General features: G+C 45.1%; 1 pseudogene; it reads right to left on the bottom strand.

Moving 5' to 3' along the window:
* Window positions 1-16683, bottom strand: part of LOC124010250 — a 195973-nt pseudogene that overhangs the window by 77171 nt on the left and 102119 nt on the right.

Below are 16683 nucleotides of genomic sequence, written 5' to 3' on the forward strand. Positions count from 1 at the left end.
TGCGCACGGTCTTCAGTCGGTCCCGAGCCAACTCCCTTCCTCCTCACCGGTCGTATGATTGTAGTATTGATCTCCTTCCGGGGACCACTCCTCCTCGAGGTAGACTATACTCTCTGTCGGCTCCCGAACGTAAGGCTCTCGAGGATTATTTGTCTGTGTCTCTTGACGCCGGTACCTTAGTGCCTTCTTCTTCTCCGGCCGGGGCGGGGTTCTTTTTTGTTAAGAAGAAGGACGGTACTCTGCGCCCCTGCGTGGATTATCGAGGGCTGAATGACATAACGGTTAAGAATCGTTATCCGCTTCCCCTTATGTCATCAGCCTTCGAGATTCTGCAGGGAGCCAGGTGCTTTACTAAGTTGGACCTTCGTAACGCTTACCATCTCGTGCGCATCAGAGAGGGGGGACGAGTGGAAAACGGCGTTTAACACTCCGTTAGGGCATTTTGAGTACCGGGTTCTGCCGTTCGGTCTCGCCAATGCGCCAGCTGTTTTTCAGGCATTAGTTAATGATGTTCTGAGAGACATGCTGAACATTTTTGTTTTTGTCTATCTTGACGATATCCTGATTTTTTCTCCGTCACTCGAGATTCATGTTCAGCACGTTCGACGTGTTCTACAGCGCCTTTTAGAGAATTGTCTCTACGTAAAGGCTGAGAAGTGCTCTTTTCATGTCTCCTCCGTTACTTTTCTCGGTTCCGTTATTTCCGCTGAAGGCATTCAGATGGATTCCGCTAAGGTCCAAGCTGTCAGCGATTGGCCCGTTCAAGGTCACGTGTCGAGTTGCAGCGCTTTTAGGTTTCGCTAATTTCTATCGGCGTTTCATTCGTAATTTCGGTCAAGTTGCTGCCCCTCTCACAGCTCTTACTTCTGTCAAGACGTGTTTTAAGTGGTCCGGTTCCGCCCAGGGAGCTTTTGATCTTCTAAAAGAACGTTTTACGTCCGCTCCTATCCTCGTTACTCCTGACGTCACTAGACAATTCATTGTCGAGGTTGACGCTTCAGAGGTAGGCGTGGGAGCCATTCTATCCCAGCGCTTCCAGTCTGACGATAAGGTTCATCCTTGCGCTTATTTTTCTCATCGCCTGTCGCCATCTGAGCGCAACTATGATGTGGGTAACCGTGAACTGCTCGCCATCCGCTTAGCCCTAGGCGAATGGCGACAGTGGTTGGAGGGGCGACCGTTCCTTTGTCGTTTGGACAGACCATAAGAACCTTGAGTACATCCGTTCTGCCAAACGACTTAATGCCCGTCAAGCTCGTTGGGCGTTGTTTTTCGCTCGTTTCGAGTTTGTGATTTCTTACCGTCCGGGTAGCAAGAACACCAAGCCTGATGCCTTATCCCGTCTGTTTAGTTCTTCTGTGGCTTCTACTGATCCCGAGGGGATTCTTCCTTATGGGCGTGTTGTCGGGTTAACAGTCTGGGGAATTGAAAGACAGGTTAAGCAAGCACTCACGCACACTGCGTCGCCGCGCTTGTCCTAGTAACCTCCTTTTCGTTCCTGTTTCCACTCGTCTGGCTGTTCTTCAGTGGGCTCACTCTGCCAAGTTAGCTGGTCATCCCGGTGTTCGAGGCACTCTTGCGTCTATTCGCCAGCGCTTTTGGTGGCCGACTCAGGAGCGTGACACGCGCCGTTTCGTGGCTGCTTGTTCGGACTGCGCGCAGACTAAGTCGGGTAACTCTCCTCCTGCCGGTCGTCTCAGACCGCTCCCCATTCCTTCTCGACCATGGTCTCACATTGCCTTAGACTTCATTACCGGTCTGCCTTTGTCTGCGGGGAAGACTGTGATTCTGACGGTTGTCGATAGGTTCTCTAAGGCGGCACATTTCATTCCCCTCGCTAAACTTCCTTCCGCTAAGGAGACGGCACAAATCATTATTGAGAATGTATTCAGAATTCATGGCCTCCCGTTAGACGCCGTTTCAGACAGAGGCCCGCAATTCACGTCACAGTTTTGGAGGGAGTTCTGTCGCTTGATTGGTGCGTCCGTCAGTCTCTCTTCCGGTTTCATCCCCAGTCTAACGGTCAAGCAGAGAGGGCCAATCAGACGATTGGTCGCATACTACGCAGCCTTTCTTTCAGAAACCCTGCGTCTTGGGCAGAACAGCTCCCCTGGGCAGAATACGCTCACAATTCGCTTCCTTCGTCTGCTACCGGGTTATCTCCGTTTCAGAGTAGTCTGGGTTACCAGCCTCCTCTGTTCTCATCCCAGCTTGCCGAGTCCAGCGTTCCCTCCGCTCAAGCGTTTGTCCAACGTTGTGAGCGCACCTGGAGGAGGGTGAGGTCTGCACTTTGCCGTTACAGGGCACAGACGGTGAGAGCCGCCAATAAACGCAGGATTAAGAGTCCAAGGTATTGTTGCGGCCAGAGAGTGTGGCTTTCCACTCGCAACCTTCCTCTTACGACAGCTTCTCGTAAGTTGACTCCGCGGTTCATTGGTCCGTTCCGTGTCTCCCAGGTCGTCAATCCTGTCGCTGTGCGACTGCTTCTTCCGCGACATCTTCGTCGCGTCCATCCTGTCTTCCATGTCTCCTGTGTTAAGCCCTTTCTTCGCACCCCCGTTCGTCTTCCCTCCCCCCTCCCGTCCTTGTCGAGAGCGCACCTATTTACAAGGTACATAAGATCATGGACATGCGTTCTCGGGGACGGGGTCACAATACCTAGTGGATTGGGAGGGTTACGGTCCTGAGGAGAGGAGTTGGGTTCCGTCTCGGGACGTGCTGGACCGTTCACTCATCGATGATTTCCTCCGTTGCCGCCAGGATTCCTCCTCGAGTGCGCCAGGAGGCGCTCGGTGAGTGGGGGGTACTGTCATGTTTGTCATTTATTATCATGTCTTGTCCCTGTGCTCCCCATGCTATTCGTTTCCCTCTGCTGGTCTTATTTGGTTCTTTCCCTCCTTCTATCCCTCTCTCTCCCCCTCCCTCTCTCACTCTCTCGCTCTCTCTTCTCTCTATCGTTCCGTTCCTGCTCCCAGCTGTTCCTATTCCCCTAATCATCATTTAGTCTTCCCACACCTGTTCCCGATCCTTTCCCTGATTAGAGTCCCTATTTATTCCTTTGTGTTCCGTTCCTGTCCCGTCGGTTCCTTGTATTGTATTCACCATGCTGTGATTGCGTTTCGCCCTGTCCTGTCGTGTTTTTGCTGTGATTGTGTATCGCCCTGTCCTGTCGTGTTTTTTGCCTTCATCAGATGCTGCGTGTGAGCAGGTGTCTCTGTCGACTACGGCCTGCGCCTACCCGAAGCGACCTGCAGTCTGTGGCCGCTTCTCCAGTTATTTCCCCTCTACAGTCTAGAGGATTTCTGTTATTCCCTGTTTGGACTTAAATAAACTCTGTTTCTGTTAAGTCGCTTTTGGGTCCTCTTTCACCTGCATGACATTCTGAAGGCACTGTATCTCTTCAATAACCAGAAAATGTCATTTTTACAGCTGTTTAATGCTGGCGATTCAGTGCTTGTTTTCTCACATGAACTGAAATGGAGCAAAAAGTTTAGAATATTAGCAACCAGGAAATGAGTGATTTCCACAAAGTCAGAACAGCCAACCGAGAAGTCAATAGGCGAATGTCACAGCCAATCACAACACTGGTGGGTAAGTAATACTGTGAAACACTATCATTCCACTATTAGCACCAGATATACACAGTGTACAAAACATTCAGAAAACCTTCCTAACATTGAGTTTAACCCTGCTCCCTTTGCCCTCAGAACAGCCTCAATTTGCCAGGGCATGGACTCCACAAGGTGTCGAAAGCGTTCCACAGGGATGCTGGCTAAAGTTGACTCCAATGCTTCCCACAGTTGTGTCAAGTTGGCTGAATGTCTTTTGGGTGGTGGACCATTCTTGATACACACAGGAAACAATTGAGCATGAAAGACCCAGCAGCGTTGCAGGTCTTGACACATTCAAGCTGGTGCGCCTGGCACCTACTACCTGGTTAGTCTATGTCATGGAAACACTCCCGGGTGGCGCAGCGGTCTGAGGCACTGCATCTCAGTGCAAAAGGCATGACTACAGTCCCTGGGTCGAATCCAGGCTGTATCACATCCGGCAGTGATTAGAAGTTCCGTAAGGGTGGTGCACAATTGGCTCAGTGTTGCCTGGGTTTGGCTGGGGCGCGGTTTGACAGGTAATGCATCCTATTGATTCATTTTATGTCTCAAAAGACAACTGAGCAGAACACCTTATAAAAGCTTTTTCCCCCTTCTATTTTCAACATAGTTTTCCATACAAAAATCAGTCAGGCACTTTGGCAGTGGGCCGGACTGCTGCCCGTCCTTAGCGTGAGGACACCTGTCTCTGCCAATAAGTCGCTTCTATGGCCTTCGATTGACAGCTGTCCGTTACACTCACCGGCGGCACAGTCCTCCTCGTCTGACCCGTTCTCACAGTCCGTTCGCCGTCGCATCGCCACGACACTGAGACACACTTGTTGGTAGAGCCGCCGCAGTCAAACTTCTCCGGAGGGCACGTCTGTTTGCCTGGAGGAGGGAGGGAAGGCAGAGATGACTTGTTAGGCTGCGTTCCATTCCAACACCCTCCCCCTGCTGCCCTCACTCACTCCACTTTGCAGACCTGAGGCGACTGAGTAGGTGTAAGTAAATTTGGCCACCGAGTTACTGCTACATTGCTCATCACCATAATACCAGATTTGTGTATCAAGAGAGCGAGCCCTTGTATCCCCTTGGGCCTATAAAACGCAATGCTGAAGCTATCAACATGATGCTTATATCTATCAAATCCTAGGTCTAGGTTGTAGAGGCTAGGTGTCGATATGGAATTCTATCCAATCCACTCATAACTACAGGAATGTCTCGGGTGTATGTAAGGGGCGAGGGGTCTAAATGGAATTCAGCCCTAGTATCTTCATGGACCTACTGTCTATAAACAAAACAACATCCCCATCTCAGTGACACACATTCAGAAGCACAACCACTCAGCCAACATATTTTGTTTTCTAGCCTCAACCCTAGAGACATGACAAGAACATTTAATACATCAAATGTACAGTTGGCCGCAGTGTGAAAGAGAACACTGGTCCCCCAGCTCACAGCCTCCTCCATCTTCCCCTCTTTCCAGCCCAATCTGTTGGTTGGTGTATTTGGCACGGCGCCGTTTGATCCAGATTACTCAGCGTTTAGTATCAAGCCCTGCTGCCGTTAATTATACATCTCTGCTTACAGTACATACAGCCGGCTGGATTTAAGCCGTTTACACAGTCGCCCCGAATCGAATCAACGAAGAAAACAAATCTGGTGGTAATTTGATTTGGTCTTGTTTTCGAGTGTGTTAGATGTTAATAGTGTCCCAACCTTTTATTAGCTTGTCATAGTCGAACTGAGGGCTGGTTTAGCAGGGTCTCGGATTTTCACGCAATGCACAAAAAAGGCAAAAAAAAAGCATTGGAGATGATTAACGATTAACGAAAATGATTAACAGTATGATGGTATACATGTACTATACATAATGTATTTTAATTTGATCAAATACAATTATTTATTTCATGGTGGTAAAAAGCAAATAGGAGGACTATCTACAGTTGAAGTCAGAAGTTTACATACACTTAGGTAGGAGTCATTAAAAATACATTTTCAACCACTCCACAAAATGTCTTGTTAACAAACTATAGTTTTGGCAAGTCGTTTAGGACATCTACTTTGTAAATGACACAAGATTTTTTTTACAACAATTGTTTACAGACAGATTATTTCACTTATAATTCACTGTATCACAATTCCAGTGGGTCAGAAGTTTACATAAACTAAGTTGACTGTGCCTTTAAACAGCTTGGAAAATTCTAGAAAATAATGTCATGGCTTTAGAAGCTACTGATAGGCTAATTGACATCATTTCAGTCAATTGGAGGTGTACCTGTGGATGTATTTTAAGGCCTACCTTCAAACGCAGTGCCTCTTTGCTTGACATCATGGGGAAATCAAAAGAAATCAGCCAAGACCTCAGAAAAAAAATTGGTTCATCCTCGGGAGCAATTTCCAAATGCCCGAAGGTACCACGTTCATCTGTACAAACAACAGTACGCAAGTATAAACACCATGGGACCACGCAGCCGTCATACCGCTCAGGAAGGAGACGCATTCTGTCTCCTAGAGATGAAGGTGCTTTGGTCGAAAAGTGCAAATCATTCCCAGAACAACAGCAAAGGACCCTGTGAAGATGCTGGAGGAAACAGGTACAAAAGTATCTCTATTCACAGTAAAAACGAGTCCTATATCGACATAACCTGAAAAACCGTTCAGCAAGGAAGAAGCCACTGCTCCAAAACCGCCATAAAAAAGCCAGACTACGGTTTGCAACTGCACATGGGGACAAAGATTGTACTTTTTGGAGAAATGTCCTCTGGTCTGATGAAACAAAAATAGAACTGTTTGGCTATAATGACCATCGTTATGTTTGGAGGAAAAAGGGGGATGCTTGCAAGCCGAAGAACACCATCCCAACCGTGAAGCATGGAGGTGGCAGCATCATGTTGTGGGGGTGCTTTGCTGCAGGAGGGACTGGTGTACTTCACAAAATAGATTGCATCATGAGGTAGGAAATTATGTGGATATATTGAAGCAACATTTCAAGAAATCAGTCAGGAAGTTAAAGCTTGGACGCCTACGGGTCTTTCAAATTGACAATGACCCCAAGCATACATCCAAAGTTGTGAAAAAATGGCTTAAGGACAACAAAGTCAAGGTATTGGTGTGGTCATCACAAAGCCCTGACCTCAATCCTATAGAACATTTGCGGGCAGAGCTGAAAAACTGTGTGCAAGCAAGGATGCCTACAAACCTGACTCAGTTACACAAGCTCTGTCAGGAGGAATGGGTCAAAATTTACCCAACTTATTGTGGGAAGTTTGTGGAAGGCTGCCCAAAATGTTTTACCCAAGTTAAACAATTTAAAGGCAATGTTACCAAATACCAATTAAGTGTATGTGAACTACTGACCCACTGGGAATGTGATGAAATAAATAAAAGCAGAAATAAATCATTCTCTCTACTATCATTCTGACATTTCACATTCTTAAAATAGAGTGGTGAACCTAACTGAACTAAAACAGGGAAGTGTTACTCTGATAAAATGTCAGGAATTGTGAAAAACTGAATTTAAATGTACTGTATTTGGCTAAGGTGTATGTAAACTTCTGACATCAACTGTATATAGGGCAGGTAATCAAGGTGGTGATGGAGTCCAGGTGAGTGTCATTATGGGGCGAGGAGAGGGACAAAAGCTATACTGTTACACTGGCAATACTAAAGTGCCTATAAGAACATCCAATAGTCAAAGGTATATGAAATAAAAATGGTATAGAGAGAAATAGTCCTATAAATACTATATTAACTACAACCTAAAACCTCTTACCTTGGAATATTGAAGTCATGTTAAAAGGAACCACCAGCTTTCATATGTTCTCATGTTCTGAGCAAAGAACTTAAACGTTAGCTTTCTTACATGGCACATACTGCACTTTCTTCTCCAACACTTTGTTTTTGCATTATTTAAACCAAATTGAACATGTTTCATTATTTACTTGAGGCTAAATGGATTTTTATTGATGTACTATATTTAAGTTAAAACAAGTGTTCATTCAGTATTGTTGATATTGTCATTATTACAAATAAATGTAAAATACTTAAAAAAAATAATAATAATAAATCGGCCGATTAATCGATATCAGGTTTTTTAGTCCTCCGATAATCGATATCGGTATCGGCGTTGAAAAATCATAAATCGGTCAACCTCTAGTCAATGCAGAACATTTCAAGAACTTTGAAAGTTTCTTCAAGTGCAGTCGCAAAAACCATCAAGCTCTATGATGAAACTGGCTCTCATGAGGGCCGCCACAGGAATGGAAGACCCAGACTTACCTCTGCTGCAGACGATAAGTTCATTAGAGTTACCAGCGTCAGGAATTGTAGTCCAAATAAATGCTTCAGAGTTCAAGTTACAGACACATCTCAACATCAACTGTTCAGAGGAGACTGTGTAAATCAGGCCTTCATGGTCGATTTGCTGCAAAGAAACCACTACTAAAGGGCACCAATAATAAGAAGAGACTTGCTTGGGCCAAGAAATACGAGCAATGGACATTAGACCGGTGGAAATGTGTCCTTTGGTCTGGAGTACAAATTCCAGATTTTTGTTCCCAACCGACGTGACTTTGTCAGACCGGTGTGGGGGAGCGAATAATCTCTGCATGTGTATTTCCAACCATAAAGCATGGAGGAGGAGGTGTTATGGTGTGGGGCTGCTTTGTTGGTGACACTATCTGTGTTATTTAGAATTCAAGGCACACTTAACCAGCATGGCTACCAGAGCATTCTGCCGGGATACGCCATCCCATCTGGTTTTGGCTTACTGGGACTATCATTTGTTGGGTCAATGACCCAACACACTTCAAGGCTGTGTAAAGGCTATTTAATCAAGAAGGAGAGTGATGGAGTGCTGCATCAGATGACCTGGCCTCCATAATCCTCTGACCTCAACCAAATTGAGATGGTTTAGAATGAGTCAGACCGCAGTGTGAAGGAAAAGCAGCCAAGAAGTGCTCAGCATATGTGGAAACTCCCTTTTCAAGACTGTTGAAAAAGCATTCCAGTTGAATCTGGTTGAGAGAATGCCAGGAGTGTGCAAAGCTGTCATCAAGGCAAAGGGTGGCTACAAAAGTGGGGTAGATGGTGAGGTTGGCCGGCCAGCTGGTGATGCTGGTGACCAACTCATGCTGGTATGATGGTGACCAATTTATGCTGGTGCTGCTGGTCACCAGTAAAAACACAGCGCAAGCTGGTCAACAGAAAAAACACAGCACTAGTCACCAGCATTTTTTTCAGCGGGGTACATATAATATTAATAGATTAATTACTGTGAATTAAACCGTTTGATCCAGTTAGAAGAAACTGACCAATCACATCAGTCAGGCAGGAGTGATTTATCCATCTACAACATAAAACAGTGAAAGGAGATACCTATGGGTCAAAATGGACTGCTTAAAAAGTACACACCATACTTTACCGACAAATGTGGACATACAAACCAAAACGAAGGCCACACTTCCCTCACGTCATAGAAACTTCAGTGAACTTCAAATTAAGTTCAATGAGCCAACTCCTTTACGACAGATTATGAATTCCTTACAGCTCCCATGTCATAACGTTGAGTCCTCGTTTGTCACTCCAGCGGTAAACAACTGAGACACAAATGTCACTCTGCCTCTGAGTAATTGTTGTTTACGAGGCCTATATGGCCCCCTTCTCCGACAAAACACATTAGCCACAACTTTAGCGGCAGCTTGTGGAAGTCACCGGGGTTTAGCGTAATCTAATCAATCACTACCTTGTTGTTTAAGTGTCGTGAGCCACTTTGGCACGCAGTTGGTATTTGATTCAGTTGTGTGCGTCGAAGGGGGATTAAGTGTGTAGTTCATCAAAGGGCGATCGGTTAGAGGATAGAACAGCTCTATCCACTCTTTCTTTCTCTCCCTGTCACTCTCTCATTCACCCTCTCTCTCTCTCTCTCTCTCTCTCTCTCTCTAACTCTCTCTCTCTCTCTCTCTCTCTCTCTCTCTCTCTCTCTCTCTCTCTCTCTCTAACTCTCTCTCTCTCTCTAACTCTCTCTCTCTCTCTCTCTCTCTTGCTTGCCACCGTATCTTGCTTTTCTGATTCAACACAAGGCCTTCATCCAGGCCTCTGCCCATTCACCCCTCCTTCTCTCCTCCCTTCATTATTCTCCTCTCTGCCGCTCAGTATGGAGGGCTTTGATTTTGCTCGAGGATAAGAATTGAAAAGGTCATTTGGCAGTGCGTGTCTGTATCACAACCTCATTTTTACTCTTTCTCTCTCCCCTATGTGTCACCCACTCCTTCCTCATCTCTCCTTCCCTTCGTCTTTCTCTTCCCGCCATTGAGCGGTTCTCATTTTGGAATTGGTAAATCTCTGTGTCATGCTGCACTCTTAGGACCTCATTCATTTCTCTATTGCTCTGGGTCTGTATCACCGTTACTCCACTAAAATCCACTCATCTCATTTGCCCTTTGTCTTGCTCGCTCTCTTATCACCTCCTCTCCCTCTCTCTTTCTCTCGCTTTCTCTGTCTCCCTCTTTATTGTATTAGTAAATATATCAGTGCCATACTGTGCTCTCTGAGTACTTAGGCTACCTTGTTTTGCAGCTATAACACCCAGGGCCCAGGTCAGCGTTTCTCTAGGGGGCAGTTGGCGGATACGTCAGGCCCCACCACTCAACCTGCCTCCCCTGGGCACCAGCTGCTTCCCTCACCACCGAGCGACCTTCACACATTCAGGCCAGAGTCACACCAACACACACTGCCTCTAAGTGAATGTGACTTGGTGATGGGCCATGTTAGGGTTTGCAAAATGTCGGCATTTCCTTTCTGATGGCTGGTTTGAACAGATTTAGATTTCAAAGGAAAAGCATCGATCAAGGCTTCCGGTGCATTGCTTTTCACAGATCCAATCAGTGATTACTTCTAGTAAGGAAGGAAGGAAGGAAGGAAGGAAGGAAGGAAGGAAGGAAGGAAGGAAGGAAGGAAGGAAGGAAGGAAGGAAGGAAGGAAGGAAGGAAGGAATCAAACAGGAACATGGTCTGTGATTTAGAGAGAGATGACTGAGCACCATCATCCACAATGTCTAAACAGCATTGATCATCTGGCACAGTGGTTAGAATTTATAAGTCTGATTTCTGCTCAGCTGCTTTAACTGAAAGCTTAGAACATTGCTTACTGAAATTGGCATCTGATCTAAGCGCACTGTGAGGTTTTTTTTCTCCATTTTAGTATAATCTTCCAGCACCGTAGTTACTTTGCTGGCTGTGCGGTAGATTTGTCAGAAATCTGATTTAAACACCATCTGTAGATTCATTGCGACAGATGCCTATACCAAAAGAGTGCCAAATATCACTGAATAAATCCTCGTTTGGCTTTTTTCTTCAAAATAGCTAGATTTCAACAGCACCTACAGTTGAGGTCAGAAGTTTACATAAGTTCACAATTCCTGACATTTTATCAGAGTAAAAATTCCCTTTCTTAGGTGAGTTAGGATCGCCACTTTATTTTAAGAATGTGAAATGTCTATAGGAATAATAGTAGAGAAAATTATTTATTTCAGCTTTGATTTCTTTCATCACATTCCCAGTGGTTTAACTTTGATCAAATGTTTTGGTAGCCTTCCACAAGCTTCCCACAATAAGTTGAGTAAATTTGGCCCATTCCTCCTGACAGAGCTGATGTAACTGAGTCAGGTTTGTAGGTCTCCTTGCTTGCACACAATTTTTCAGTTTGGCCCACAAATTTTCTTTGGGATTGAGGTCAGGGCTTTGTGATGACCACTCCAATACCTTGACTTTGTTGTCCTGAAGCCATTTTGCCACAACTTTGGAAGTATGCTTGGGGTAATTGTCCATTTCAAAGACCCGTTTACGACCAAGCTTTAACTTTCTGACCGATGTCTTGAGATGTTGCTTCAATATATCCACATCATTTCCTACCTCATGATGCAATCTATTTTGTGAAGTGCACCAGTCCCTCCTGCAGTAAAGCACCCCCACAACATGATGCTGCCACCCCCGTGCTTCACGGTTGGGATGGTGTTCTTCCTCTTGCAAGCATCCCCCTTTTTCCTCCAAACATAACAATGGTCATTATGGCCAAACAGTTCTATTTTTGTTTCATCAGACCAGAGGACATTTCTCCAAAAAGTACGATCTTTGTCCCCATGTGCAGTTGCAAATCGTAGTCTGGCTTTTTTATGGCGGTTTTGGAGCAGTGGCTTCTCAATTGCTGAGCGGCCTTTCAGGTTATGTAGATTTTGGACTTGTTTTACTGTGGATAGAGATACTTTTGAACCTATTTCCTCCAGCATCTTCACAAGGTCCTTTGCTGTTGTTCTGGGATTGATTCGCACTTCTCACACCAAAGTACGTTCATCTCTAGGAGACAGAAAGTCTCTCCTTCCTGAGTGGGATGACGGCTGCGTGGTCCCATGGTGTTTATACTTGCGTACTGTTGTTTGTACAGATGAACTTGGTACCTTCAGGTGTTTGGAAATTGCTCCCAAGGATGAACGAGACGTGTGGAGGTCTACAATGTTTTTTCTGAGGTCTTCGCTGATTTCTTTTGATTTTCCCATGATGTCAAGCAAAGATGCACTGAGATTGAAGATTGGCCTTAAAATACATCCACAGGTACACCTCCAATTGATTGAAATTATGTCAATTAGCCTATCAGAAGCTTCTAAAGCCATGACATAATTTTCTGGAATTTTCCAAGCTGTTTAAAGGCACAGTCAACTTAGTGTATGTAAACTTCTGACCCACTGGAATTGTGATACAGTGAATTATAATTTAAATAATCTGTCTGTAAACAATTGTTGGAAAAATGACTTGTGTCATGTACAAAGTAGATGTCCCAACCGACTTGACAAAACTATAGTTTGTTAACAAGACATTTGTGGAGTGGTTGAAAAATGAGTTTTAATGACTCCAACCTAAGTGTAATGTAAACTTCCGACTTCAACTGTATGTCACTCCCTTTGGTTTTTTCCCCAGTCGTCATTGTTTCTGTTTCATGTCTGCGCGTTGTTTGTGTTTCTTGTTTTGTATTATGTCGCATCTATTTATTAAAACACTCACTCCCTGAACTTGCTTCCCGACCCTCAGCGCACATCGTTAAAGCAGCGGTGTATTTGATCTATTGCATGTGCCAGCACCCACAGCACAAGCCTCCCTCTTATCTGCGAGTGAAGTGAGTTCGGAAAAACTGGATGCTGATACATGCTGATACATGTATCTACAGTACACAGAGTGTGAACCTTGAAAACACGTTAACTACAGTAAAGTGCATTCAAAGAAAATCTTCACACACATACTGCCACACACGCACACACCCTCTCACCCGACTGAAATGCACATCTTTACGTAACTAAAATCCCCTCCGTTATTAAGTCAATAAAGTGTGGCAAAGCCTTATTACTCATTCCCCCTAACAGTGGAAAATCTCAATGGAGTTGAAACTCAATATCTACAAAGAGACTGGATGAGGCTGTTTTCATTAAACTCCCTCCTCAGAGAACGATCCATAATCCTCTGTGGTTATGTAATTTAAATGGGCCAAAATGAGGAAATAATGCAAGAGGTTTAAAAAATCCGATGTCGATCAATAGAGAGGATTTGTATCGTGTGAAGGATGTGTCTTCAGGTATTGCAGGTTTATTCCGGAAGCTGCACATTGCGACCTCTCCTATATACAACGGTGGATTCTTAAATTCAGCAGGCAAAGCTGGGTACGATGATAAAACATGCCAGTGTTTCTTGACTGCATCTCGCACTTTTCACGAGTTCAAAGTATATGTAGTTGTGAACATTACAGAGTAATGCCAAAGGGGGAGGAGTTGCAGTCTACTGCAGAGATAGCCTGCAAAGTAATGTCATACTTTCCAGGTCCATACCCAAACAGTTCGAACTTCTAATTTTAAAAATGAATCTCTCCAGAAATAAGTCTCTCACTGTTGCTACCTACTACCTCAGCTCCCAGCTGTGCCCTGGACACCATTTGTGAATTGATCGCCCCCCATCTAGCTTCAGAGTTTGTTCTGTTAGGTGACCTAAACTGGGATATGCAGTCAAACGACAACCCCTAATCAAACGCACCCTAAAACACTTCTGCGAGCAGGCCTTTCTATAATCGACCTGGCCCGGGTATCCTGGAAAGATATTGACCTCATCCCATCAGTTGAGGATGCCTGGTCATTCTTTAAAAGTAACTTCCTCACCATCTTAGATAAGCATGCTTGGTTCAAAAAATGCAGTACTATGAACAGATTTAGCCCCTGGTTCACTCCAGACCTGAGTGCCCTCGACCAGCACAAAAACATTCTGTGGTGGACTACAATAGCTTCGAATAGTCCCCGCGATATGCAACTGTTCAGGGAAGTCAGGAACCAATACACGCAGTCAGTCAGGAAAGCAAAGGCCAGCTTTTCCAAGCAGAAATTTGCATCTTGAAGCTCTAACTCCAAAAAGTTCTGGGACACTGTAAAGAACATGGAGAACAAGAGCACCTCCTCCCAGCTGCCCACTGCACCGAGGCTAGGTAACACGATCACCACCGATAAATCCATGATAATCGAAAACTTCAACAAGCATTTCTCAACGGCTGGCCATGCCTTCCTCCTGGCTACTCCAACCTCGGCCAACAGCTCCGCCCCCCCCCCCCCCCCGCAGCTACTCACCCAAGCCTCCCCAGCTTCCAGAATCCAGATAGCAGATGTTCTGCTGAAAGAGCTGCAGAACCTGGACCAGTACAAATCATCTGGGCTTGACAATCTGGACCCTCTATTTCTGAAACTATCCGCTGCTATTGTCGCAACCCCTACTACCAGCCTGTTCAACCTCTCTTTCATATCGTCTGAGATCCCCAAGGACTGGAAAGCTGAAAGGGGGGAGACACCCTGGACCCAAACTGTTACAGACCTATATCCATCCTGCCCTGCCTATCTAAGGTCTTCGAAAGCCAAGTCAACAAACAGATCACTGACCATCTCGAATCCAACCGTACCTTCTCCGCTGTGCAATCTGGTTTCCGAGCCGGTCACGGGTGCACCTCAGCCACGCTAAAGGTACTAAACGATATCATAACCGCCATCGATAAAGGACAGTACAGTGCAGCCGTCTTCCTTGACCTGGCCAAGGCTTTTGACTCTGTCAATCACCATATTCTTATCGGCAGATTCAGTAGCCTCGGTTTTTCTAATGACTGCCTTGCCTGGTTCTCCAACTACTTTGCAGACAGAGTTCAGTGTGTTAAATCGGAGGACATGTTGTCCGGTCCTCTGGCAGTCTCTATGGGGGTGCCACAGGGTTTAAGTCTTGGGCCGAGTCTTTTCTCTGTATATATCAATGATGATGCTCTTGCTGCGGGCGATTCCCTGATCCACCTCTACGCAGAAGACACCATTCTGTATACTTCTGGCCCTTCCTTGGACACTGTGCTATCTAACCTCCAAACAAGCTTCAATGCCAGACAACACTCCTTCTGTGGCCTCCAACTGCTCTTAAACGATAGTAAAACCAAATGCATGCTTTTCAACCGTTCGCTGCCTGCACCCGCACGCCCGACTAGCATCACCACCCTGGATGGTTCCGACCTAGAATATGTGGACATCTATAAGTACCTAGGTGTCTGGCTAGACTGTAAACTCTCCTTCCAGACTCATATCAAACATCTCCAATCGAAAATCAAATCTAGAATCGGCTTTCTATTTTGCAACAAAGCCTCCTTCACTCACGCCGCCAAACTTAACCTAGTAAAACTGACTATCCTACCGATCCTCGACTTCGGCGATGTCATCTACAAAATAGCTTCCAATACTCTACTCAGCAAACTGGATGCAGTTTATCACAGCACCTTATACCACCCACCACTGCGACCTGTATGCTCTAGTCGGCTGGCCTTCGCTACATATTCATCGCCAGACCCACTGGCTCCAGGTCATCTACAAGTCCATGCTTGGTAAAGCTCCGCCTTATCTCAGTTCACTGGTCACGATGGCAACACCCACCCGTAGCACGCGCTCCAGCAGGTGTATCTCACAGATCATCCCTAAAGCCAACACCTCATTTGGCCGGCTTTTTCTTCCAGTTCTCTGCTGACTGTGTAACTCTGTGTTGCTGTCTGTTCACACTGCTATGCTTTATCTTGGCCAGGTCGCAGTTGTAAATGAGAACTTGTTCTCAACTAGCCTACCTGGTTAAATAAAGGTGAAATAAAAATGTAAAAATTTAACAAAAACATTACAGAGTGTTCTTTAGCTTTAGCTGGTCTTTTTTGTAGCAGTTAATCTTGTGTTTTCCCCAATGCCAAATTTAGAGCTTCATCCACGTTGTGGAGAATAGCCTCTTCTTAGAAACCTATTGTGCATCTCCGCTGCTTTTCCTAGATAGTCCTGAAAATGATTTGTTGCAAGTTGGGGGGGTCACACTAGAGGTCTACCGAATATGATTTTTCAACGCCGATACCGATTATTGGAGGACCAAAAAAAGCCCGTACCGATTAATCGGCCCGATTTAAGAAAAATAAATAAAATATATTTGTAATAATGACAATTACAACAATACTGAATGAACACTTATTTGAACTTAATATGATACATCAATAAAATCATTTTAGCCTCAAGTAGATAATGAAACATGTTCAATTTGGTTTAAATAATGCAAAAACAAAGTGTTGGAGAAGAACGTAAAAGTGCTATATGTACTATGTAAGAAAGCTAACGTTTCAGTTCCTTGCTCAGAACATGAGAACATATGAAAGCTGGTGGTTCCTTTTAACATGAGTCTTCAATATTCCCAGGTAAGAAGTTTTAGGTTGTAGCTATTATAGGACTATTTCCCTCTATACCATTTGTATTTTATTAACCTTTGACTATTGGATGTTGTTATAGGCACTTTAGTATTGCCAGTGTAACAGTATAGCTTCCGTCCCTCTCCTCGCTCCTCCCTGGGCTCGAACCAGCAACACAACAACAACAGCCACCACATCGAAGCAGCATTACCCATGCAGAGCAAGGGAAACAACAACCCCAAGGCTCAGAGCGAGTGAAGTTTGAAACGCTATTAGCGCGCGCTAACTGGCCAACCATTTCACTGCGGTCACACCAGCCTCATCT

Source organism: Oncorhynchus gorbuscha, linkage group LG22 (genome assembly GCF_021184085.1).
Source record: "Oncorhynchus gorbuscha isolate QuinsamMale2020 ecotype Even-year linkage group LG22, OgorEven_v1.0, whole genome shotgun sequence".
Classification (NCBI taxonomy): domain Eukaryota; kingdom Metazoa; phylum Chordata; class Actinopteri; order Salmoniformes; family Salmonidae; genus Oncorhynchus; species Oncorhynchus gorbuscha.